The 26608-nt window shown below is 40.5% G+C and overlaps 1 protein-coding gene and 1 pseudogene across 2 annotated transcripts in view; one reads left to right on the top strand and one right to left on the bottom strand.

The window, feature by feature from the left end:
- CHSY1 (chondroitin sulfate synthase 1) overlaps positions 1-26608 on the bottom strand; it is a 73470-nt gene that overhangs the window by 14888 nt on the left and 31974 nt on the right. The gene's annotated exons all lie outside the window — the stretch shown is intronic.
- LOC140616136 (proteasome maturation protein pseudogene) lies at positions 24379-24921 on the top strand (annotated as a pseudogene).

The raw sequence follows: 26608 nt of genomic DNA, 5'->3' as shown, positions 1-26608 counted from the left end.
ATTAGGGAAATGCAAATTAAATGAGATACCACTATATACCTGTAAAAAATAGTCAAAATCTAAAATACTGACAACACCAACTGCTGGCAAGGATATGGACCTCTCATTCATGGATGGTGGGAATGTAAAATGACACAGCCTCTAAAGAGAGTTTAGCCGTTTCTTACTTTTTACAGAACTAAATATACTTTTACTGTAAGATTTAGCAGTTGTAGTCCTTGGTATTTACCCAACTGAACTGAAAACCTCTGTCTACACAAAAACCTGCATACAGATAGTTTATAGGAGCTTTATTCATAAATTCCGAAACTTGGAACCAACCAGTATATCCTTTTGGTAGGTGAATGGATAAACTGTGGTATATACAGACAACAGAAAATTATTCAGCAATAAAATGAAATGAGCTATCAAGCCATGCAAAGACACAGAGGAACCTTACATGTCTATTACTAAGTGAAAAAAGCCAATCTTTCTGAAAAGGCTACATATACTGTATGACTCCCAACTACATGATACTCTGAAAAACGCAAAACTATGGAGCCAGTAAAAAGATCAGTGGTTGTCAAGGGTTTGGGGAGAGACGGGGATAAACAAGTGGAGCCCAGAGGATGTTTAGAGCAGTGAAACAACTCAATATACTATAATGGTGGATACATGACATTATAAATTTGTAAACTAGGGACTCGGGTGACACTAATGTGTCAGTGTGGGGCCATCAACTGTAACAAATGCACCACTCTGTTGGGACGAAGATGGGGTGATCGTGGAAGGGAGGGAGTGTATATGAAAACATGGTACATTCTGTTCAGTCTTGCTTCAAACCTAAACTGCTCTCAAAAAAACAATTAATTTTTAAAAACCCATAGGCAATCTATTAGGAAAAAATAATCTAATTATTTATGTTAAAGTCAATTCTAGGGGAAAACCATTAATCCTTTCTCTCTGACTTGTTATTTACAATCAATTCTTTTGTTCTTCCCTTCAATCATCTATCCACTCCCCGCAGTAAGCAAAACAAAACCTTTAGAGGAATATATAAAACACTGTAAACTTCAGATCCTTTGTGGAAAGAGATGGGTAGGAACAAAGTGCAAGTGATTAACAATTCACAATGAGTAAGATTTTTTTTTTTTTTGAGTAAGATTTTTTAGTCTTTAAGACAATAAAAAGCCACATATAAAAAGGAGAAGGCTTTTTTTTTTTTTTTTAGTATTTGAGCATATACTGTGAGACCATCCTCATCCATTTCCCTCCCTCCCTCCCTCTCCCTTCTGTACCCCAATACACACATTCATTCAATCCTCACAATTTTAAATCCCTTAGGATAAAACCTACTTTTGTTCTAGGTGCCCAACGTCAATAATTGCCCAATAAGTACTTGCTGAATAAATGAATGAATATTATTTCTCCCATTCTACGAGTGAGGACAAAAAGATTAATCACTTAACACTGTAAGTGGCTCCAGACAATATTTAAACATTACAATGAAAGAGAAGCACCATACTCCCCAGAAGAGCTAACACTTTAGAAAAGAGAGCACACTGTACTACGACTGCCTGCCAAACAAAGCTAACCTTCGTCCCCACCCAACCCTGCCCCTCAGACTCCAAGGCAAACTATCAGGGGTCTGGCAGGCAGACCAGCCAAAGAAAGACACACCCCCTGTCAACCTCCACCCTCATTTCCCCAACTTCCAACAGATCTCAGAAAACAGGCCATTAAAATATAGATTCTATCCTCAGAGACAGGAAACAGGAAAAGCATCCTTCAAAGAGAATCATCTAGAATTCTCAAAAATTTCACTTACTATCCCTAGTTACTCCACTAGACCAAGGGTCCTTAAAGAAGACCTCACCTATATTTCTGCAGCTCCAGCATGCTGCACAGCCTGGCACGCAACAGAATCCCTCAATAAACATTTACTCAAAGGATAAAATGTTAATAACAGAGAATTTTAGTGTACTGGACAGATAATCATCCTATACTTCCAAAATAACCTACCCGACTTACACAACTGTCAGCATAACCTTGCTGTTAGTTAAATGTTAGGCAACATGTTTGTACTGAAAACTCATCCTTTAACCCTTCAGAGGTACTTAATGTTTTTAAATCCTCATTATCCCCAATCCCTAAGAGAAGCTAAACAGTTTATGATTTATAGCATTGACAAGCAACATCTTTTGGAAGTTCTCCAGCACTTAACACGCATTCACTCACTAAAGCCTACGTAGTGGTGCTATTACTGTCCCAACATTCAAGCCAGGAGACTCAACTTGCCCGGTGCCCCACTGTCACTAGCTCCTGGAGGGCTAGTTCTTGGCAAGCACAGCTGCCCTCCTGCAGGCCCCACTCTGGGCACAGGGCACCCACAGAGGTTGGGGGGCAGTGGGTCCCCTTCTCCTGCAGCTCACTGCCAGGGATAGGACAGGCAGGTAACTTGTGACGCTGAGACCAGAGCCCTGATGAAACCTATAGGGCAGAGAGAGGGGGAGGCAGGGGAAGGGGCGGGGATGATTTCCTAGGCTTGGGTAGGAGAGGCCCTATCTGGCAGGGGGAAATCAGAGCAGAGGGGGAGGGAAGCACTTCTGAGGGCACGGTGCATCCAAAACTAGGGAATACAGGACACTCCCTCTAGAACATTCATTTCTTCAGCAAATATGACTCACCTACCTACTCTGTGCAAGGGCCACATCCGGGAGCAAACAGCAGGAACCATGGCTGAGCCGCGCGACCTATCGAACGTCCACCCTAGAACGTTCCGGCCATAATGGCAGGTCCTCTCCCAAACTATGCATTCTATGCCAGCTTTTACATACCAGCCCATGGCAAGGCTCATTCATGTGTGCGGTGGGCTCATTATAAGCCTGGGGTTAAGTTAGAGAGTGTGTGTTGGAGAGAAGGGGAGGCATTTTAACAGTGTCATCAGTAAGGCTGAAAAGGTACCCCAAACTTTCTGAACAAGTATGTAAACTCCATGGAACCAGATTTTGGTCAGCTGAAGCAGTAAACAAGAGTGGAAAATCCCCTACTTAATGTGCGTACAACACAAACATTCCTGATGCTAAGGAAGATCTGGTGACAGTGCCAATCTCCTACAACAAGATGAAGTGAGCCTTCACTTTCTAAGAAACCTACTCTTGGCAAAGGAAAGTAGAGAGGAACATTTTCACTCTGTGAGTGGATGGAGATACTGAGTCTCAACAATTGGGGAGGGGGTGCCAGGGGAGGAAGAACCATTCCAGGGACAGTGTCACTCGCATTCAGCAGAGATTTCCATATTTCTCTCTCCACCCACTTCCTCCCTTACTTACCGGGCAGCCACTTGCAGCCCTGCCCTGGCCACGCACCAGAACAAAGTGATCCAAATGCCAGCCCAGCTTGTCTTTTAAAGTGGAAGTGCCTCAAACGGACTAAGCAGCTCCTCACCACTCATCAACCCTCCACCCCTCTGGACGTAGCTACTGAGTCTCCAGCAGTAAGCCATTACTAGTAACAGTTGTTAACTGATCCTTAACTTAGAAAAATGAAAATAAAACCATTCCTAAAAATAAGAATGGCTAACTGATTTTACTATTGACATTTATTTACACATGGGCCTCCAGCACTCTAAGCTGAAAGGGAACATGATGAAAAAGTTCATGCAAGGTAACCCTACCTCAACTAATTCAAATGCTTTACTCCTCTGCTTCTTTCTTGCCCCATTCATATGAATGGACACATTTTACTGGGGTACCTTAACACCAGTCAAGCAGGGCAGGTAACACTTCAAAGTATTTTAAAACAATATATTCTCAGTACTGCATTTTATTTATTTTTTTATTTACTTATTTGAGAGAAAGAACGAGCAGGGATGAGGGGCAGAGGGAGCAGCAGACTGCCAGCTAAGCAGGGAGCCCGATGTGGGGTTCAATCCCAGGACTCCGGGATCATGACTTGAGCCAAAGGCAGCCACTTAACGGACTGAGCCACCCAGATGCCCCTCACTACTGCATTTTAAATTATAATATCTAAGTTAACTTTGCTTTGAATTCTGTGGCCAACACATCTAGCCGTCATTCTTGTCCTCTGAGTCCTCGCTTCCTATTTAATATCCTGCACCACTAAATAATTAATAATCCAATTCTAGAAAGAGGAGAGATTCAATTCTATACACCAAAGGCAACAGTATTTAATCAGTCACACCCAGAACTTTCTACTCCTGCTAGAGCCACAGCACATGCCCAGTCTCCAAGTCCTTGCACTCCTCACTTTCAAATCTTGCCTCTATTTCTAAATAGAATTGCAACCCCTGCCCCTGTGTGTACCTGTGTTTGGTTGGGAAAAGGAGAAGCAGTGAGAGCTGTGATGGGTGGAGGTAAAGGGATAACCACTGGGGGCTCTGAAAGTCAAAATTCTATTTTCAAAAGTACACTTTTGAAAAGGATGCCAAAAAGATATCATCTACCTCTTTGTCCAAAGTTTCTATCAGATTCCACAATATATACCTTATAATAAAGATCAAGTACAAGGACATAAAGGGGGATTTCACAGATGAAGTGTAGTCTTACATACAGGATTTCTTGTTGGCACCATAAGCCCTGTGATTCTTAAAATGCCATTTTGTAGAAATACTTAAATCACCCATGATTTCGATTTTTACATCTTTTTTAAGTATTATAAAGCAGTATGCATTCATTATAAAATACTGAAAAGAGGGAGAATCACTTATAAACCTACTCTGGGGACATGTGAAAAATATTTGTTCCAATGCACATTTATAGAAGGTAACAAAACCAAATGTACTCTTTAAGCTATGTAGTATGTATATAATTATATCTCATCTGACTAATAATTCTACTTCTATCTTATTTTTCTGAAATAGTTAACAACATTAACTGCTAACTAAAATCAAGCTTCACTGGGGCGCTTGCATTGCTCAGTGGGTTGAGTGTCAGACTCTTATTTCAGCTCAGGTCATGATCTCAAGGTCATGAGATGGAGCCTTGTGTCAAGGCTCTGTGCTCAGTGGGGAGTCTGCTGGAGATTCTCTCCCTCTCCCTCCCACTACGCTCACTTTCTCTCTCTCTGAAATAAATAAAATATTTAAAAAATAAAATAAAATAAAGCTATCCTACTATTTGTCAATCAGAACTTTTTAACCGAAGAAAAAAGGACACTAAAATTATAAGCTACAAGAAAAGCAAACATTTCACAAAAGTGAGAAAACTTAAAGGAATAAATTATATGTTGACCAAAGGGTAGAAGTATAATTTTTTTTAAAAGGCAGAGTGGGTAACAAGACAATTGCACATAGAATCAAATTCAAGTTGCATATTATCTTGACCCAAGTTAGTCAACAAATTATCTATAAATATACAAAGTAGATGTGTATGTGACATAAGCATACTCTAGTTAAACAATGTATCCCTCCTCAAACCCCATAAATATGTAACTGCACTGCAAGAAATAAAAACCTCTTTCTTCCCCAGCCTCTCGGTCAGGTATTTCTGGAGTCCCCATATTGACGTTAAGTGCAGGTGTCAAACAGTATACAGTATACTGTGCCATTGCAAAAAAAAAAAGGAGAGGGGTGAGGTTTATTACACAGTCCATGTTCACTGGTCAAAACCAGGAAAACTCTGCAAGGTAAAATGAAACAAGAATTCTATTCTTAATACCCAGCTATAACCACTGTTACTATCTTAGGGTCCAACTGATGTCAAAAATAATTTAAATGTGAATGCTCTGGTTTCTTTTCAAATGCATTAGTCTAACATGCTAAAATGTTGCACTGGGTGTAAGCCTAGCAATTCACAATGAACAACAGGCCTATTTCTAGAATACAAAGGAGCAGTGCATGTTTAGTTTTAATCATTTTACTCTCTGTTTTACCTTACTCACAAGTTTGTAACTAAGCAAATAACTGAAGAATCACAAACTTTGCTCTATTTCTTCCCACAAAGGGTTGTGTTAATCCAATTAAAGATTTTCCTTATTTATTGATAAATTTGACTGCAAGCCCATTAATTATATTCCTTCTTTAAATATCAGGTTCAACTTTGATAGCTACCAGTAAGGCATTTATTTCCAATTCTCCAAATGCAAATTTAATCGCAAACACTTTCCCAGTCTCCATGCTATGGTAGGGGCAAAGCTAAAAGCGACATAACAGAAATTTAAAAGGAGACACCCTAAAGGAAACCTTCCCATTCAGATGGATTTGCTAGTTTCATACTGTATTTTGAGAATATTCCCCCAGGTCCTTACACCCTTAACCATTAGAGCCAGAATACTTTTCCAGGAGAGCAAAACTTAGGTAAAATATCTACAGACAGCCCAAATGATGGCATTTATACAAAGTTAAATTATAAGAGCATCACACAGCACAACAAACATAAAACCAGAACTACAAATGAAATACACCTGATGGCCGGTTCCTGACAGGCAGTGATTCTTGCCAATGGAAATGCTGGAGAGAAAGCCTATTTTGTATTTGGATCTCATACTAGGAGCTTTTTAACATAAAAGGTAAAAAATTAAACTGCACTGCACAATTTTATCTCTTCAATGTCTGACCTCGGTCTGCTTGCCATGATTTCCACCAGTGATACTGTAACACTTTGCACTTACAAGCTGAGTGAAAGAAACTCAATCCACTACTCCACAAGAGGGAGGAAAGGCAACTCTGGATGCACAGGTTCATGACAGGATGTAAAGGCTGCTTTCAATCTTGTGGCAACCAACTGTGACCTGCCTGCCAGGATATAGGCTCCCTTCCACCTGGTGACAGGCTGTATGGCCTGGCTCCAGCCGCTGGCCCCACATAGTTAGGTATGACCCAGGTTCTCTTCCACAATGTGAATGGAAGCGATGTGCTCCCCCTTTCAGCCAGTGCCCTCCTCCAAGGCCTGGCTCTATCTCCCCAGGCTCTTGTCCCCTCCTCCTGTGGCTGTCCGCTGTTGGAAACCAGCCGTTGGAAACCAGAAACCGGAGGAAATCGGAGCCCTCTAACTAGGCAGTTGAGGATGATGCCACAGGCGACCAGAGAAGCAGGAAATGTCGGTGCCTAACTGTAAGGAACAGAGTCCCTATGATCCTGGAATACCTACGCCCCACTGTTACCCAAAAAAGAAGTTCATGTCTCTCTCAGCTGCATTCCCCAGGTGTCTGATATAATGGTTAGCCCTTTAGTGAGTCACACAAGATGTAAATGTGCCTCTGTATTCAATGCATGAGCCAATGAACAAACTATGATTTAGATGCAACTTTACAGGATGACATCTCACAAAAAACACAAGGCAACTACTACTACTACCCTCTGAGTAGTATTTTACATATTATTTCAAGTAACTCATGCTGGCCCTAGGTACAAGTGACCCACGAACACAGCTTCGAACTGTGAGGGGCCACTTACACACAGATTTTTTTCAATAAATACTGAATAGTCCAGTAAATGCATTTTCTCTTCCTGAGAATTTTAATGTTTTCTGCCCTCTAGCTTCCTTTATTGTAAAAATACAGTAAATAACACACAGAACACACAAAATAAGTGTTAATCAACTATTTGTTATTGGTAAGGTTTATGACCAAGAGTAGGGTGTTGACAGGTAAGTTCTGGGGGAATTAAAAGTTATTCGTGGGTTTTCGACTACATGCAATGGACTGTCAGGGCGCCCCCAACCCCTACAATGTTCAAGGGTCAAATGTATTATCCCCATTTTACAGACATGAAAAAGAGCTTTGAGGAACTAGCTAAACTGACACGGAAACAGAGAGTAATAGCAGAGTCAGGAACCCAAACACCCACGTCTGCATCTAGAGCGGAGGTTGGGTCCCCAGGCCAAAATCTGAACTTGGCCTGCTATTTGTTAAAAGTTCTATCAGGACACAGCTGTGCGCCTTTGCTTGCTGTTGTCTCTGGCTGCTTTCCTTAAGTCAGGGACCCTATGTCCTACCAAAGCCTAAAATATTTCCTGTCTGGCCCTTGACAGAAAGAGCTCACTGACCCCTGAACTGGGGACATTCACCATCACAGGTGCCTCCACCAATGGATGAAGGCCAGGCACGTGCAGACTCTTGTCTACACAAAACGCATTTCTCAATGTGGTGTTCTCCCCACGAAGTTCACCTTCCCATGTACAGCTGATGATATGTCCTTGCTTTCTGCTCCCTGACTCCATCCAGACCTACCACCAGTCTTGACCTGTGTCAGGTTGTGTCTCCCTGATGCACCACATCATGTCTATGGAAGTCAACACTTCCAGTTTCCTACCTTTTCAGTGCTAACAAAACTCCTTCCCCCAAAAAAGGAATTTCAAAGTTAAAATTTTATGCAAGTTGTTCAAAAACCAACATATTTGATTCAAGCTAAATTAAAAACCTGAAACTATGAACACCAGAAGCAGAATACACAATGAATCGAATTCCACATGACTTATACTTTGTGGTATACAATCGTTCTACTTTGGTTTTGGGCATAAGAGGCAGTTTCAAGAAACTAAAAACAGACGCAGCACTCCTCAAAATAGAACCCTCCAAGACCACGGACCAGCAGGGTACATTCATTTTATCCCTGTTTCTAACCAGCTTTCTAGCTGCATCAGCAACTAGATATGAATGAATCACAGAAGCTCTCAGAAGCACCACTGTGAATAAGGGACAAGAAAAAGTGACTTCATACACACAATTCACTTCACTACACACCAGGCACAGCTGTCCAGTTCTCCATAGCATGAAATAAATACTTCTATTTTTTTTTTAAGATTTATTTGAGAGAGAGAGTGAGCAAGCACAAGCAGGGGGAGGGGCAGAGGGAGAAGGAAAAGCAGACTCCCCAATGAGCAGGGAGCCCAACATGGGGCTGGATCCCAGGACCCTGAGATCATGACCTGAGCCAAAGGCAGACGCTTAATCCACTGAGCCACCCAGGTGCCCCTGAAGTAAATATTTTTAATTCCAAATATTCATTATAACTCAGGTGACAACCTAGATTGAGTAAGACACAGTATTTTCACCACTTGGAGTCATTTCGAGCCAGCATACTTCGAGTTCTTTTTTGATTTTTATGAGTTTCAACGTAAAACAAAATAAGACATTTGAACAAAAAAGGAAGACTGGCTATAAATAAGATTATTAGGGTCTGCTGTGCTATAATATGGAATGCACCTGGTAAGTATGATGTGGAAGGCACTGGGAAACCAGAGCCTGCTCTCACTCTGTCACAGGCTGTCTGACCTTAGGCAAGTCTCAATTTAACTGTCAGATAAAGGAGCTAAACACGAAAGTCCCTTTCAGGGTTCCAAACTAGGGTACACTAACAATATGGATAAAACTTGAAGGATCATTTGAAGAGGATTCTGCAGTACAAAAAATAGGCATGGATAAGGACAACTGGCTGCTCTCTGCCTCCCACCGGCACCCTAGTCAGTGACCAGACTCTGGGCAAGGCAACCCTGCGTCTTTCCGAAGCAACCACCCTCCCACAGCTACCAGGCAGGCTCTTAGTTCGTTCAGGTCCTCCTCCTTCCTCACCTGGCTGCAGCACAAACCTGCCTGTCTTCCCCACCTCCAGCCTTACCTTCCTCCAAGCCTGCTGGGGTGCTCTCAAATACAGAACCCCGGTCATGTTGCTGGCTTGCTGGGAATACTTCAATCCACTGAAAGAACTGCTCTGTGTGGTCCCTAGGTTCCCTTCACATTCCAGCCACCACCACCAGGCCCAATTCCATGGCAGCTCTATGGCTGAGCCAGCGGGTTCTCACTCTCCATACATGTCGATGTGCAGGCATGGTCAGCCTCCTGGACTCAGTCCCCAAAGGGACTGTGTACTTTGTCACATAATACCCCAGGTGTGCCCATGAGGGTGTATGTGTGTGTGTGTGTGTCTTGGGAGAGACTATGAAGAGAGACAGAAGATCAATCTCCTTTATTCTTCTTACAGAGCACCAATTCTCCACCATCTGGGATTCTGATGCACATCCCTGGCAAAAGCCACCATATAAAGAATATAACGAGGCTGGTGTTTGGACAAATGGACCTCAGGCAGAGTTGCCTACTCCTCCCCTCACCTCTTCCATGAACATCAACATGGAGGCACTCTGGCGGGAAGGACCACCTCTCAGATCCTATGTAACAAAGTAGGGGACAAATGGATAGACTGGAAAGCACTACATAAGAAAGATGCTTAAGAATGGGTACAAGGTTGGCTAGCAATCCCAGCCTCAATTCTTAATGTCCTTCTGGGGCCAGCCTGCTCCATTTAATTAATGAGTGGAGAAGTGGGGCTCCTTTCCAGCAGATGACAGGGCAAGTGGGGAGGGCAGGCAGGAAGGCACTGAGTCAAAGGAAGCAAATCTCAGCTGAAGGTTACAGCTGTGAGTCACGAGATGGAGTGATTACAAGAGGTTAAGAGTACCAACAGCAAGGAAGAAATGCAGACAGGCGTTCCCTGGCAGCGCTGGTGGCCCTGAGCTGGTAGGGACTGCCCTTTTCATTTGAGGGAGATATTCTCGGAGAACAGGCTAACGAGATGGAAAGGAAGGAAAGGAAGATTGTCACCTTCCACCTTTCCTGAGCTGAGCCCAAGAGAGAACAGGAGGCTGTCTTTATGCCTGCCTGGCAGTGTACAGGAGGGCTTAGACATGATCTCAAGTTAGCAGCAAGCCAACCAGGGCCATCACCACAGGGGAGGACAATGCTCAGCCCCCTGCTTACACTGGAGCTTTCAATCTGAGCTAATACAATGGGTCGGGCTGCATTCCATGAGCTTTAGCAACTTCAGACACTGCTTCTGAAAAGTTCTCCTCCTACCCAGCCTGCCAGGGAGGAAGAAGGCAGAGATCTAAAAGGGGGCAGTGAGGCCTGAGGCTTAGGGGTTCAATCTGCAGTGAAGGACCAGGGCATCAGTGACCACTGGCAGCACTCCTTGGTATAGATGGAACAAGGTGACACCAATCTAGGGTGTTGGCTTTTTTTTTTTTTTTTTTTTACTTTAAAAAGGCTGATTCATAAATAGTATTTTGCATGTTTAGGAATTTTGGAGAGGTTTAAGGCTTAAGGATAAAAATTATAAGAGGAGGACCAAAACTTAAAAGGAAGCTATTTAGTAGAAATCAAATAAGGAAAAAAAAAATACACAGTATTGATGAGACAACAGGTTGTTTTTGCATCTTAGATGGTTTTTTCCCCTACCAGCACAAAGGAGCTGTAATTCGTTGGGAAGTGCCATGGTCTGGGTTTATCTTCTACATAGACCTAGATTCCTTTTTCTTTTTTTTCCTCCAACTCTATTTTTGCACTACATAGAAAGGCCACTTGTTTCCAGAAGAAAACCATTAATAGTATCACCTACCGTATGAAAATAAAAAATGTGATAACAGGATTCAGTAACAGCTATTTTCAGATCAAGGAAACAAGGAAACAACTACAGATCAACTCTACTGAGGACTGTACACCTAAAACCAAGCTTGACAATGGAATGTGCTGGGTTCCACAGAGCCATAAGCCCCCGAAAGAGAGAAGTGGCAGGGTGAAGAATACAGAAGGGCAGGCACCCAGGGGGCACTTGGTAGATCCTGTGCACAGTCCCCCCAAGCCACACACCACCTCCACCCATTCCACAGGTGGAGGATATACACCCAAGAGAATAGGACAACAGAGCACAAGGGAGACACCACTTAATCTCAATACAAAGGCTTCCCAAATTTCTAGTCACTCAAATGACTGCTGAGAAAGTAAACAATTCCCCAAACCCCCACTATAGAGAGGCTGGGCATAAAAACTACCACCTGGTGGAGTAAAGAATATCATCACTAGAAAAAGAGAGTAATCAATTCAGGTAATGCATGCTAAAATTAGTGGATGGCAGCTAGAGGAGAAATAGGATAGGTCTCAAAAGATCTCCCTATAAAATACGAATTAAAAGGGGAAAACAGTAGTCTTACAACAGAGACTTAGCAAGAGATCAGTTAATTTTGCCAGCTGGAGTCACAATGACATGGTGTGCCTCCTGACATGACGCACCAAGGGGGACACATGTCACTTAGCCAGGGACCCAGCAAATAAACCCAAACTGAGGGACGCTGCAGGATAATTGACCAGTACTTTTTGACAATGTCAAGGTCATGAATGGCAAAGACAAGGTCAAAATTAAAAGACATTTAAGAGTAAGTGCTGCATGTGACCCTGAACTGCACTCTGGATGGTATTTTTTTGTTTGGTTTTAGTTTGTTTGTTTTTGCTATCAAAGATGTTATTAGGACACTGGTGATATAACAATATTATGTTGATGTTAATTTCCCAGTTTTGATGATTACACCGTGTTTACATAATTAAATGTTCTTCTTAAGAAATACACAATGAAGTATTTAGGGGCAAAAAAGAGTATTATGTCTACAAATTACTTTCAAATGGTTCAAGAAAGAATAATATATACAAATAGAGAAAAATGAAAAATGGTAAGGCTGATGTAGAAAATGTTAACCATCAGAGAATCTGGGTGAAGGGCATATGGGAGTTCTTTGTACTATTCTTTATTTATTTATTTTTTTTTTTAAGAATGCTTTCTTGTAGCTCCAGTTTGCTAATTTTTTTAAACGTTTTTTTTTAAGATTTTATTTATTCACTCATGAGAGACACAGAGAGAGAGAGGCAGAGACACAGGCAGAGGGAGAAGCAGGCTCCATGCAGGGAGCCCGATGTGGGACTCCATCCGGAAACTCCAGGATCACGCCCTGGGCCGAAGGCAGGCGCCAAACCGCTCAGCCACCCAGGGATCCCCCTCTTTGTACTATTCTTGTAATTGATCTAAGTCTAAAATTATTTCAAAATCTAAAATAATTAGCAAAAAGAGAGGTCAAAAATGATAGTGATGGTTTTTTGCAATACTACATACTCCATCCGCCTACAAATAAATCATCCACTATGGTTAAGAGATATCTTAAACATTCTTTAGCAGTTCAAAGAAATTTTCAGCAGTGTAAAGCAAGAAGCTTTTGATCTATAATCTGTTTTATTAAACCTAAGGTTTCAATATTTAATCTTTTGGATTTTTTTTCCCTTTGTCTTTTCTTTCTTTCTTTCTTTCTTTCTTTTTTTTTTTTTTTTTTTTTAAATAATCAACATGGCAATACTTCATTATATTCTTTGAGATTTCCTGGACAAAAACCTGTTACTATCTCTGTCTCTAATTCATCCTTTTTTGCCTGCTGTGTAGTGAGCATGACATCAATTTATTATAACTAATAATTTACAGTGCCTCCTAGTCACCAAATTACCACCATACATACTGATGATTCAGAGGGGAAAAAACTCAGTATGTACTATTAGAACCAGCATACTCAGCAGCTGTTCAAGAAAAAGACTGGTTCTTATATTTCCCCTTAATATAAAGTAGCCATCAATCTACATGGATTCTACAGAGCTTCCTGATAACTAAAAAATATATTTATATATAGCTCTACCAAATACTATTTTAGCTACGCACTGAAAGATAAATATTCAAACTTAAAGGGAACCGTGATAACAAAATGCTAAGTATCTGGCATTTCTACTGAAGACTATTAGTTATCCGCCACTCTGATACTCAGATACACAAATCCACATACACTTACTCTGCTCAAAGCGGCGAAGTTTAATTTTGAAGATAGTTCCATGATAATTTGCACTATCTCCCATGCCCCTGGTACAGTTCTGTTTTCTATTTCAAGTGCCAAGAGCTAATATGTTCCACTCTTAAAATAACAGTATTCAAGGGCACTGATTCTTAATGGATGTTACGTAGTGTTTGCATGACTAAACAAGAAGTTTAATTTCAAACTCAAATCCAACGTGCCCTCCTTTCTCGTCTACAGGCAGTCTCTGAGCAAAGAAAGAGGTACAATCCAGTAAACAGACTAGGGCCACATAGGCATGGTCAGGCTGACGTACCGGGCATGAGATTAGCGAGACCATGGAACACTTGACAGATCTCAAAGCAGCAGAGCACCAATTCCTGGGTGTTTGTTTTTAAAAAGTCTTAAGGTCCATGAAAGGAAGCCACTAAGCCTTGGAGACAGAGTGGTGGATGGGAGTGGGGTGGAGGGCACCTCACAACATCCTGGACAGTGAGTAAGCAGCTCTTCATCAGCTGGTTTATTAATTCACTGGGCCCTGATGATGGAGGGATATTAAGTGCTGTGGTCACAATTGTGATGTGTCCTATGAAAATGGTTTCGAACAGAAGCATTTATGTGCGCTAACTACATACAAGTAACACTTCAGAAAATAAACCAATAGCGATCACATTGTTCACTGAAAGAATATGGTGCCCTATATAAGTTAGTGTACTATGGGAGCTAGGAAAGAGAGTGATGTTAGACCACATCAATAAACTGGCTACAGAAAAGCATCAAGGATTAAAATATACTATACAACCTATGAGAAAAGAAACAGTTTTTTCATTTTTCTTTGCACACAGAAGGATCCTAAAAGCAAGGAAGAATGAATGAATATTCCCACAGTTCGGGAGCATAGCCTAAAGCAGTCCTCCAATAAATAATACATTTCTCATTTTTACTCTTAAAAATTCATACAAGGGCAGCCCCGGTGGCTCAGCAGTTTAGCGTCACCTTCAGCCCGGGGCCTGATCCTGGAGACTCCAGATCGAGTCCCACATCGGGCTCCCTGCATGGAGCCTGCTTCTCCCTCTGCCTCTCTCTTTCTTTAATAAATAAATAAAATCTTTAAAAAAAAAATTCATACAAGTTTGCATTATACTCTATGATATCCATGATGTCTGTGTCACTATAACATCTCTCCATCTCCCAAACTTGATGTACCATTAGTGTTCTGGGGACTTAAGCCACATTTATCCTCTGGCTACTCACTACCACTGTAGCGTATCAGCATACACCTAGATCCCCTTTTGGAGAAACCTGGCTTGAAAATTAAAATCTTATGCACAAAGCAACAAGATCAGACATAACAAAACCAAAAGCAAAGAGACAAAATTCGGGGGGGGGGGGGGGTGAAATCTTAATTGACTTAATTGACTATTTGAAACAAATCTTATCTAGTCCATTTCTTGGAAACAGCCCACTCCTGACAAATGTTTTTTATATTAACATAGCATTTACAGTCAAAAAGAAAAAGAAACCACTCACTACCTAAAATGGGAATAAAAGGTTTTTCTTCTATACCTCATTTTTTGGAAACAAAAAATCGTTGGCTAAAAGAGGAGGAAAGAGTTACACCCACATAAAACTTCAGAATGGGAAGAATTAGTACCAAGTGCTTCTCAATTTTGCCAACTAACAACAGTATTTTAAAAATTATTCATTCCAATTTTGAGAGTACAACTCATGATGCTGGCTGGCTGTCAACAGCTATACCCATTAGTACTTTATACAATATTTCATTTCGAATGTTAACAAAATACTTTTCTTAAACCTTAAAGTACTTCTATCATCTTCCCTGTCTATGCTCATTTGTCAATTAACTGCGTCATATAGAAGCCTCTAAGAGGAAGGCAGAAATGGTTAAGGCAAGACCCAATCAACTAGGAAAAAAACCAAGTCAAACATGTGGTGCAAAGAAACACTCAAAGAAAATCGATCTTCAGAGAACATATATCAAAACAAGAATACCGTTTTGCTGAATTTACCAATTGGTTGTAGAAATCCTCTTACAGAGGGGACTATGTTGCTAGGTGACATGGCCAGATACCTAGAATTATAGGTACAATTATACAAGCCTATTTCAAAATGGAATTAGGCATCCTGCCCTCCTTCCACTTTTTCCTTGAAGTAAAGGTAAAAAGATCCAGTAAGACAGGGCCCAAAAGGCGGGGGGGGGGGGGGGGGGGGGGAGGGGGGGGGGCTTGCCAGGAGCAGTCACCCAACACAGGGTGTTGGAGCCTGAAGGTAAGGCACCTGTCTGTACGCTGGTGTCACAGAAACAGCAGACTGATTACATACAATGGAAATTTATCCAATGAGTAAATATATCTGAGAATAATGAGAGTTAGATGCCTCAAATGTCAAAGAAGAGATGAAAATATGAAAAGGGAGGTAACAAGAATAATTTTTTTTAGTGTTGAAATGAGATTTGGGGTATCAGTGTGAACTCATTGATATAGATAGACACACACACAGGCACTCTAGTTCATTGAACAGGGCTGGGAACAGTGATACTCCAACGGCAGTGAACACACCTAGAGCCTAGATCTTGGCTTCTAGATATTTTTCCTTAAGAGGAACCAGGGTGCCTTAGAGAAATGGCAGACTGCAGATCTATGGCAGAGAAAAATATAAGAGTCTGAAATATTCTGTTGTGCCAGAGAGCAAGAAATCGTCCCAAGAATGACAGAGACAGGTCAGAAAGCCACAGAAACCAGCATGAAAAAGTCTGCCATTCATGAATTTGGGATGATTTAAACATAGAAAAATAAGAGTAAAAGATTACAACCCAATAGCCAAGATATGGAAGCAACCCAAGTGTCCACTGATTTGATGAATGGATAAAGATGTGGTTTACATGTCCAATGGAATATTACTCAGCCATAAAAAAAGAATGAGAACTTGCCATTTGCAACATGGATGAAGCTAGAGTTATACTGAAAGAAATAAGTTAGCCAGAGAAAGACAAATACCATATGATTTCACTCATGTGACATCTGAAAAAGAAAACAAAGAAAAAAAGGGGGTAAATAAAACATCAGATTCTTAAATAGATCAAATTGGTGGTTACCAGAGGGGAGGTGAGTGAAAAGGGAGGTAAAATAGGAAAGAAAAAAAAAAAAAAAAAAAGGATTATAACCCATCGAGTAAAATAGGAACACAAGAATATACACTCACACAAATAGATATATGGGAAAAATATGCTTTTCCTTACTTTCAACTAATAAAAGAAAGAATGGAATTAGAACAGCGCCATTTGGCAATCATTACAGTAATACTGCATTCAGCCAAGAGACACTGATGGTTGCTAAAACTAGCAGCAGTGAGTTTGATGAGGAACAGGATCTTTACACAGCCTTAAAGCATCTCTCCACAATGACGCTTCTTAATTAGAAAAAGAAAGTTACTTTACAGTGAAGAAAGCCAGCAGATACCACCTCAATCGAGAGGTCAGTGTTAAAACAGCACCAATGACAGAACAAATCAAAATCACAAATTGCTAGAATAAAAGAAGAACACAGCATCACTTTGGTAGTATTCCTGCCCCAAATGCACAACTTGGATCTAATCATGGGGAAACAATAAGCAAATCCAAATGGCTAAACCCTCCACAGGCCTGTAATCCCCCCAAAGTGTCAAGGTCTAAAAATCAAGGAAAGAAAGACTGGGGAACTATTTCAGATTGCAGGTGATCAAAGAGAACACCCAGAGCATTGAAAATGCCATCCATTTTCACAGAATTTCAATTCATACGATTTTAGAAAAATGACAAAGGGATATGTACCTGGAATGCCATGTAGCTTTTTCTGTTTATAAGGAAAAAGGGTTAAGTTAAGAATCTTCATCACGGATGTTTCAAGACTGGAAATTGTTATACAAATTCAATGTTCCATAGGAAAAAAACCTGCTAAACAAAAATCATAAACACAAAGTCAGTTGCTATGCAACAATAATGAAATATGTTTGCATGAAGTCAACAAAGAAGGAGAAAAGGAGTGAAAAAGAAATCTTTTCTAGGCTAAATTTCCAGGATCAGCTATATACAAATAAGAAAAGGCTCCAATATGCAGACAGATTTGTTTAGAACGTACACAGTGGCACACTTCAGCTTACTGGAAGGTGTGGGCAGATATAGGGTTATGTTACACATGAATCTAATGGTATGTGATTAATTTGCATTGAAAGACAATTTAGATGGCAAGACCAAGATAGAAAATATAAAAGGTGCCTTCAGCTTTGTAATTTCAACTCTTTAAGATTCCTAACAGGTTAGTGCTGTTAAAAATACTGATCAAGCTTCTCCAAGTACTTGCCTTTAACTTCTAGTCTAATATTTCTCTTCCCCCATCTACCCACTAGCCCTGGTAAAACTTTCTGAAGGCTTCTAGTAAGAAGCATGGAAAGGAAAAAAAGGAGAGGGAAAAAAAAAGCTCAAATACAAGCTCTGTTTTTAAAGTTGGTATAAGATTTGACTATAATTACTCATTAAACAGTTTGTGATTAGACAGTACCTTTTATGGGTCAGGTCTTTTGAACATGTGGCTACAGGCATACTATAGCGGTAATTTTGCACAGCACGCACAGCAGAACCACTCAGAAGGAAAAAAGGCCGAAGGCTCTAGCACATCTCAACATCAGCCTCTTTATATCAGCCCATACTCTTGTCACTACAACAACAGTGCATTTGACAGAAAAATACACCCTGATGTAAGTAACAATCCGGCAGTTGATACCAAGATACCTACATGGGTGTCGGAAAAGCACTGCTTAGAATCTCAGGTCCTGTTATCTTTAAAATCAAAAATAGTTTCTGTCAGTCAAGAGAAACTGGGGTCAAAGTTGTAATAATATAATAATTAAGAAGACTGCAGGGGAGGGGCAAGCGAATACTGCATCTCAAGCGCAGAGGTGTAGTGGAGAGTGGCGACTTCAGGTCACTGAGCACCTCCTATTTCTCCCATCCCCACATGCATCCAACACAAACTTACCAGGGCCTGTGCACATCATATAAGCACTATAGTTTTTACCTTCCCTTTTCCAGGAGACACAGACCGTGCCCAGGTCTGCATCAGCCTCACCCCACAAACTGTGTCTCCCTCCAACATCTTAAAAAAAAAAATGATTTGCAATCGGGTACATCCTCTGTAATTTTAATAAATTTTTATACACTTTGGTACATTAGATGATGTACAAAGAGCTGAAAATCCTAGGAGAAGACTATAACTCATGGAGCCAGTAATTTAAGGTTTTCTGGAGTATACTATCAATATAAGCCTACAATGTCAGGGCAAACTTCAGTTTGAAAGGCCATTAAAAAATGGAGGGGAAAGTATGCAATGTTTAGAAGCTACTGAGTAAACTCTTCAAGGAGCTGCAAGGGCATGGACGCTCACATAATTTTAAAATATAGAGATAAGTAAATTCTTCCAAAACAATTGTTTAAATCAAAATAATCTCCAACTGTAAACAGATTTAGAGTATTCTCATGCCAGCATTCTTACTACATGCTTCTAAATCACTGCTCTATGACCTTGGACCTCAGTTTTCTTATCTGTAAAATGGGGATAACAGCACCTACCTCCTTGAATTATTATGAGGACAAAACGAATTTGTATGTGTAAAGTTATAGGGGTCAAGCACTCATTTAAGTATTAAATAAATCCTTGTGATTATTAATACCATAACATAAGTAACACTAGTCTCTGTCAAATTTGCCACTTTATTAATTTTTCTAAGAATTCAAACTGTCTGGAACCCTTCCCTCACATATCTTCCCTAGCTAACAACCACCTTCAACCCTTACCTCACCTTTGTATATCTATCTGTCCATCCATCTATCCTTCCCTCCATTTGTATTTACTCAGTTATTGGACGCCTGCTACATGCCAGGGACTGTACTAAGAACTGAGAGCATGGGAACAAAACTTGGTATTCAGAGACTATTCTCATTCTACAGTCAAGCACTCTCACAATGCAACAGGTTGGTAAGCAGTAGGAAATCCACAACTTCCCCCACCTCAAGTTTCTCATATTTCGGCACCTCTTAAGCTGGGGTGTGACTTAGTAAGAAAGCACTCTGGCACAGTTATTAGGTGGCAGTGTCTTCCTTCCAATGGTCCACAGAACAGTGGTGTGTCCTACGATGGAAGGCATCAATGAAATATGGCGAAGTTCCACTCTCAGGTGCCAAAGGCTTGATTTATTTGCTCCGACCAAATCTGAATTCTTGTCCTTTGCTAAACAAATCATAAGTCTGCTTCCTTTCCATGGCTTTTTCAAATTTTGAGTTCAGGTGAAACAATAATTCTGTGACCATGCATTTCAGGGAGATAAGACGTAGATTTTAGGGTCCTCTTTCAGCAGAAGTAGCAACTTCCATAAGAGCATGACTGACATAGCTTTTCAACTCCACTAAAATATACTTTATTCTGCATCCACTTTTTTCCACCTAGTTTTGTAACTTGAGATCTTGAAGAAAATATACAGTCCCTATTTCTTCTATCACACCAAGGAATGATATTTATTACAAGTTCACTTGGATGGATCAGGCAATGTAAGCTGGGTATATATACCTCCCTTGTACAAATAAACAGTGGGAATCTTTAATGTCTTCATTGTAATGATCTTATTGCAGGTTACAGAAGGCTCAGTTCTTCCACAGTTTTTCCATACAAAGGCCTGTTGGTTTATGTGTTAGAGGAATTAGGTGAAAAAAATTTTGTTAAAACATCAAGGAAGTCCACATACAGCAGGCTGCATGGTGGATGCCCTCAGCTCCTAAAGTAAAAACTACCCACTTTTGTCCATCCATCTTTGCAGTCTAATTTCTCACTGCTCCAGTTATACTAAAGCCACATGTAGTTTCCACGGCAGGTTGGACTGTACCATATCCCTGTGACTTCATACTTACTGTTCCCTTTGACAGGATGCCCATCCTTGTAAGAATGGGAACATCTTCTTGGGTCAGTCAACAAGGCTCTGGGAAGAGTCCTGTCCATGTGGACTTCTCCCTGCCACCCACTCCTCTACCCCAAGCAGTCTGTTTCTGGTTTCCTAGAACATCCTATTCCTAGCTCTGTTATTAGTACCATTTCTCTCTGAGATGTGTGATTACACATGATCTCTGTACGTGTATAGCCTGTAGGACTACAAGCTCCTTGAAAGTAAGGTTCTTGTCTTATCCATCTTTGATCTTCTGCCTGGCTGAAAGAAGAAGAATGCTTTTTACTCTTACATTAGTCTGTACTACTTCTGTTAGATGGTAAAAAGGTCCTATAAAAAAAAATTCCAGTCTTTGCAAGAAGTATTTTGAATTCTACCACTGGCACTTTATCTACCTATAAAGGGGAAGGGGTTATGGCTTGCACTATAACAGCCTTTGCTGTGGGAAATCATCAGAACGAAAGCAAGTTGACTTTAAATATTTAAAGTTGACTTTAAAATATTCCCAGGTGTTGCTATCTGACTACCCTCAACTTGGCTCCATCTACTCCTTACCCTTCTCATCTCACCCCTTCCCAACTGAACCTACTGAATTCGTAACTCATCCTTTACACACTCCCTCACAGAGGCTGTCCTGCTCACCAGCTGAGGTCAGGCATTCCTGCTCCACATGCCAACAGCTCTCTGTACTTTGTCTTCGAAAGATGGAGAACCCATGCTGTAAAGAATGATATAGTGCCTTTGCATAGATGTATGCTCCAGAGCTCAGGGCTTCCCCATTGCTCACCCCTGACTCCTCAGTGCCAGGCACATAGCAAGCACATAGCAAGCACACAACTTTTTGCTGAGTGTTGATTTTGCTGAGTATTGAATAAATCACAGAAGTTTATATGTCATGTCTCTCCCTTTAGAAAAGTTCCACAATGGCAAGGATGGGTACAAGTTTACTCAGCTTCATACCCCTGCCATACAACATCACCATCTCATGGAAGGAATTTATTTTATTAACTACCGGTGAATGAACAATTCACGTACCTGTCTTCAAAATCACTCTCAGCTTTTGTTAATATTTACCTCAGTATGAAACACTGAATGTAATCATCTTCTGTATGTTGTTCAGACTTGTTCAGAAAACTTCTGCCATTACCGTTAAAGTGCTCTGCATTAATATTCTAGATGCCTAAGGCACATGAACAACCAAAAAAAAAAGAAGAGGGAGGGGGAAAAAAAAATCAAACCTAACCTCAGAGATCAATTCAACAATTTTCCACATCCTCATTATAGTCAAGCACAAACCTGTCCAAGCTTAATATTAAAATACAAAAATTGAAAGAGCCACTTGCCCAAATTATAAACAGTTAAAACAGCACCAAATAAAAGCACATCAGCCTGGACTAAAACATAAATAGGATATGAAAAACCTCCTCCTTCAAACAACGAAGAAATACACTACACACCTATTAAAACAGCCGAATGTGGACAACACCAAGTGCTCAAGAGCATAAGAGCAATAGAAACTCTCATTCACTGCTGGTGGGAAGACAACATGCTACCACCACCCTGGAATACAGCTTGGCGGTTTCTTATAAAGCTAAACACACTATTCCCATACATCCAGCAATCACCCTTCTAGATATTTACCCAACTGACTTAACAACGTATGTCTACACAAAATCATGAATGCCAATGTTTTTATAGCAGCTTTATTCATAATCACAAAAAAACTAGAAGCAATCAAAACATCCTGCAACAGAAGAATGGACCATAGACATCCAGACAATGGAGTATTATTTGGGAATGAAAAGAAATGAGTTATCAAACCACAAATGAGGATAAACCCTAAATGCCTGTTCCTTACTAAAGAAGCCAGTCTGAAAAAACTATATACTGTTTGATTTCAATTTTATGACATTCTAGAAAAGGCAAAACTCTAGAAACAATAAAAAGATCAGCAGCTGCCAAGGACTTAAAGGGTGCGAGGTGTACAGGAGGAGCACTGAATAGGTGGAACACAGGGATTTTTTTAGGGCAGTGAAACTATTCTGTATGATACTGAAATGATGGATACATGACATTGTATGGATACAGTGATAGATACATTATACTACATACAGTATGCATTAAAATGATGTTGTGTGATACTGTAATGATAGATATTTATCAAAACCCATGGAATTTTATAGCACAAAGAGTGAACCTTAACGTATACAATTTTTTTTTAAGTCACCTAAGAGTTCAGGGGACTCCAGGATGGAATGTAGCCAATAACAAAACAAACAGTTTTACAAATATATGAAACAATCACACCAAGGAGAATGCGGGAGAAGGTTGCTGACCCAAGTATGGAAATGAAGAAAAATTAAGATTAAACCCAAATGAAACTGTACAAGAGCACTGTACTCACATGCTCAAGATTCAGAAACCGCTACACACAGACACTGGAACTGAACAATTAACTAAAGGGATGATGGATGGCAACAGGTTTCTCACTGCTCAAGTGGGAGGTACAATCCAACAAAAGGAAGAGGCTCGAATGACCCATGTGCTGATGATCTGACCTGGAGACATCATTACCAATGCATGTCTAGTCTCCTATAGATATAGGTGGTTATACGCAAATAGTTAAGAGATCTTGTATACACGTGAGCTAGCATACACACATAGATTTCCTTGCTCTATGTCATCTGAGTGGACCTAGAAGCAATGGACACCCCAATAGCAACCAGCACACCTAGCACCCAGATCTTGGTCTCCAAATGCCCTTTTCCAATAGGAGTGTGGGCTCCTTGAAAATACAGCTGATTATAGGACTTTGGCAGAAAATTCACAAGATAAGCCTGCAGTATCTTCTGATGCCAAAAAGTAAGGGAAGTGCTCAAGAGAAAGGAAGGGGAGGGGGAAGAGAAGGGGAAGGAGGGGGGGAATCCAACTGAATGAATTCCCAATGGTCAGAGCTGGAACAATTGTAGCAACCAAATAAAGTAGCATACGAACTGAAATATAAAATAAATACCTACGAGTCCATACTGATATAAATTAACAATTGAGTAAATGAATGGGAGAGAACAGACAAATCTCCTCTTTGGAATTCTATATAATATACATAGACAGTCTGACGTCAGGCTGTGGGAGCATAACTCCTCACTCCTTAAGTGTGGACTGTGCCTACCTTCCAAAAAGCATATTCTGGAAAGGAGAGGAAAGAGTTTTCACAGAGGAGACACCTAACACTCCCTCAACTAGGTGTCCCAACATCAATGGTGCTAAATCATGTTGACAGTATTATGACATGAAGAACAGCACTTCACTTCTGTGGTCTTCCTCTCAAATCCCATAACCCCAGTCTAAGCATGAGAAAAACATCAGAAAAATCCTGAAGAGGGACATTTTACAAAATACCTAACCAGGATTTCTCAAAACGATCAAGGCCATCAAAAACAAGGAAAGCTAAAGAAACTGTCACAGACCAGAGGGGCCTACGGAGACATGATGATAAAAAAAAAAAGACAGTAGGTAAAAACTAAGAACATCTGAGTAGAATATGGCCTTTATCTTCGTAATTTTTCTGTAAACCCAAAACTCTTGTAAAGCCAAAAGTTTATTTAAAAAAAAAAAAACAAGCAAATCAAAATCTGTTTCTACTCACTGTTCTGTAAACCACCAAACCTTAGACCAGTGATCCTTAAAGTGTGGTCCCCAGACCAGCAGCATCAGAAGCACCTGGCAACTTGTTATAAATGTCAATTTTCAGGTCCAGGGATGGGGTTCAGCAGTCTGTTTTAAAAAGCCCCTCAGGAGGGTCAAGCGGCTGTTCACAGAGCAAGTGAAGATGAATGCCAGAGGACTTGGATCTCAGCTGAAGGACAGTATTCCCGTTACTGAACTTTCAATAAGTGGACCTTTTGAACAGCATGATCTTCTTCGAAAAGGTCTGCCTTGTGTGAAAAACGAACTTTTGCCCAGTCATCCTCCTGAATTATCAGAAAAAAATTTCCAGTTCAACCAAGATAAAATGAATTTTTCTACACTAAAAAACATCCAGAGTCTGTTTGCTCCACTAAAATTACAAATGGAATTCAAGGCAGTGCAGCAGGTTCAGCATCTTCCATTTCTTCCAAGCTCAAACCTTTCATTGGATATTTTAAGGGGTAATGATGAGACTATTGGATTTGAAGATATTCTTAATGACCCGTCACAAAGTGAACTAATGAGAGAACCACACTTGATGGTGGATTATAAACTCGGTTTACTGTAATCTGTTGTGCTGTTCATGAAAATAGAGGGGCTGCATGTTGTTTATAGTCATCTTTTTACTATAATTTGATGTATACAACATTAAAAGCACTGACACATGAGAAAAAATAAAAAGCCCCTCAGATGACTCTGACACATGGTAACGTTTACACGCACAGAGGACCTGATTCCTCATATGGGACATGGGTGGGACTGTGGAACCAGGTGATGCTCAAGCTGCTGGTCTGTGCACCACTTTTTGAGAATCACTGCTTCAGACCAAGCAAGCATTAACAATAGCCATTAGCTAATGCTTACCATCTGTGAGGTACTTACCACAACGTGACCATAAGAAACACTCCCACGTTAGAGAAAAGAGAGTGGTTTTTCTCAGGCCGCAGCCACATGATGGGACTGTGGAGCCTGTGTCCTGTTCTCTTGAGGGGCTGCATTTCTGGGTAACAGACCCTATTCATCTCCTGAGGCAGGTGTAACAAACTACCACGAACTGGGTGGCTTAGAACAACAGGGATTTACTCTCTCAGAAGTCTGAAATCCAACAGGCCAGTGGCCCACCAGAGAAGATTCTGCTCTCCCATCTTCTGGCTTCTGATGGCTGACTGCTGGCATTCTGGGCTTGCGGCCACATCGCTCTAGTCTCTGCCTGTCTTCTCCTTGGTGTCAGTATTATTTCTCTTTGCTTCTCTCTCATAAGGACTCTTGCCATGGCATTCAGGACCCAAATGGATAATGCAGGGTCATCTCATCTTAAAATTCTTAAATACATCACAAAGACCTCTTTTCCAAATAAGATGATGTTTACCAATTTAAGGGATTAGGACTTGATATCTTTGGGTGGTCATTACAACAACTTATTACACATACTATAAGTCAAGATGACATCAATGGAGTTCTCCTATAAAATTATAGCAGAGAATGAAGACTTCTGAACAAGGATCTGGCAAGTTTTTTTCTTCCTACAGGGTTGACCATAGACTACCACAGAAAATCAACTCTGAGTGTAGAATATTATCATCTTCTAAACTACCTAAAATTCAATCATACAGTAAATAAATACCTTCATCAAGATTCAAGAATTCAGAGGACTCTTTTTTTAGAAGATGGTGACTAACTAGCATCTTTCAATTGACTTTTGAGAAATTTTAAGACTAGCTTAAAGATTTCTTGAGAAACTGATCCGGGAATATTTGTTCTGCTGCTCTCTTTTGCATTAAAAACTTAGGGATTTGATCACACACTTCTTGTTGGTTCTTGGGTTGAGGTCCACCACTTTAAACCCATTTTAAGCCACTTTTTCAGCTAGACATTTACACTAGCTTGATGAGCGTCTAACAAAACTTACAGAGTACTATGAGATCCAACTGCTACCAGCTGAATATCACCTTAAACACATAAGTATACTGAAAATATCCCACTAAAGAAATGTATGAAGCATGAAAATTTTCCCTTTGTCTAAAATTGTCAACAACTGAACTTTACTGGTTCTTTTCAAATGACTACTGGCAACAGTTAAAATAAAAAGGTAGAGTGCAGCACAGTATGATACAGAAAATGCCACTTCATTAAGGTTAGACTGTAGGCTCTGCAGCTAGAATGCCTGGATTCAAATTCTGAATTGGGCACTTTACCATCTGTACATCCAGGATGTGTTCAAAAACCCCATTTCAGAGAATAGGGTAGCAAGGCTTGGGAGAGCATAGTTTAAACACATTTTCTCACCATAGCAAAAGTGTAGGATGTCTTTAAAACTCATCCTCTCAAAAACAAATTATTTACTA

The sequence above is a fragment of the Canis lupus genome, chromosome 2, assembly GCF_048164855.1.
Source record: "Canis lupus baileyi chromosome 2, mCanLup2.hap1, whole genome shotgun sequence".
NCBI classification, from domain to species: Eukaryota; Metazoa; Chordata; class Mammalia; order Carnivora; family Canidae; genus Canis; species Canis lupus.
The sequence above is the reverse complement of the archived record's forward strand: the minus strand, read 5'-3'. Positions and strand labels throughout refer to the sequence as shown.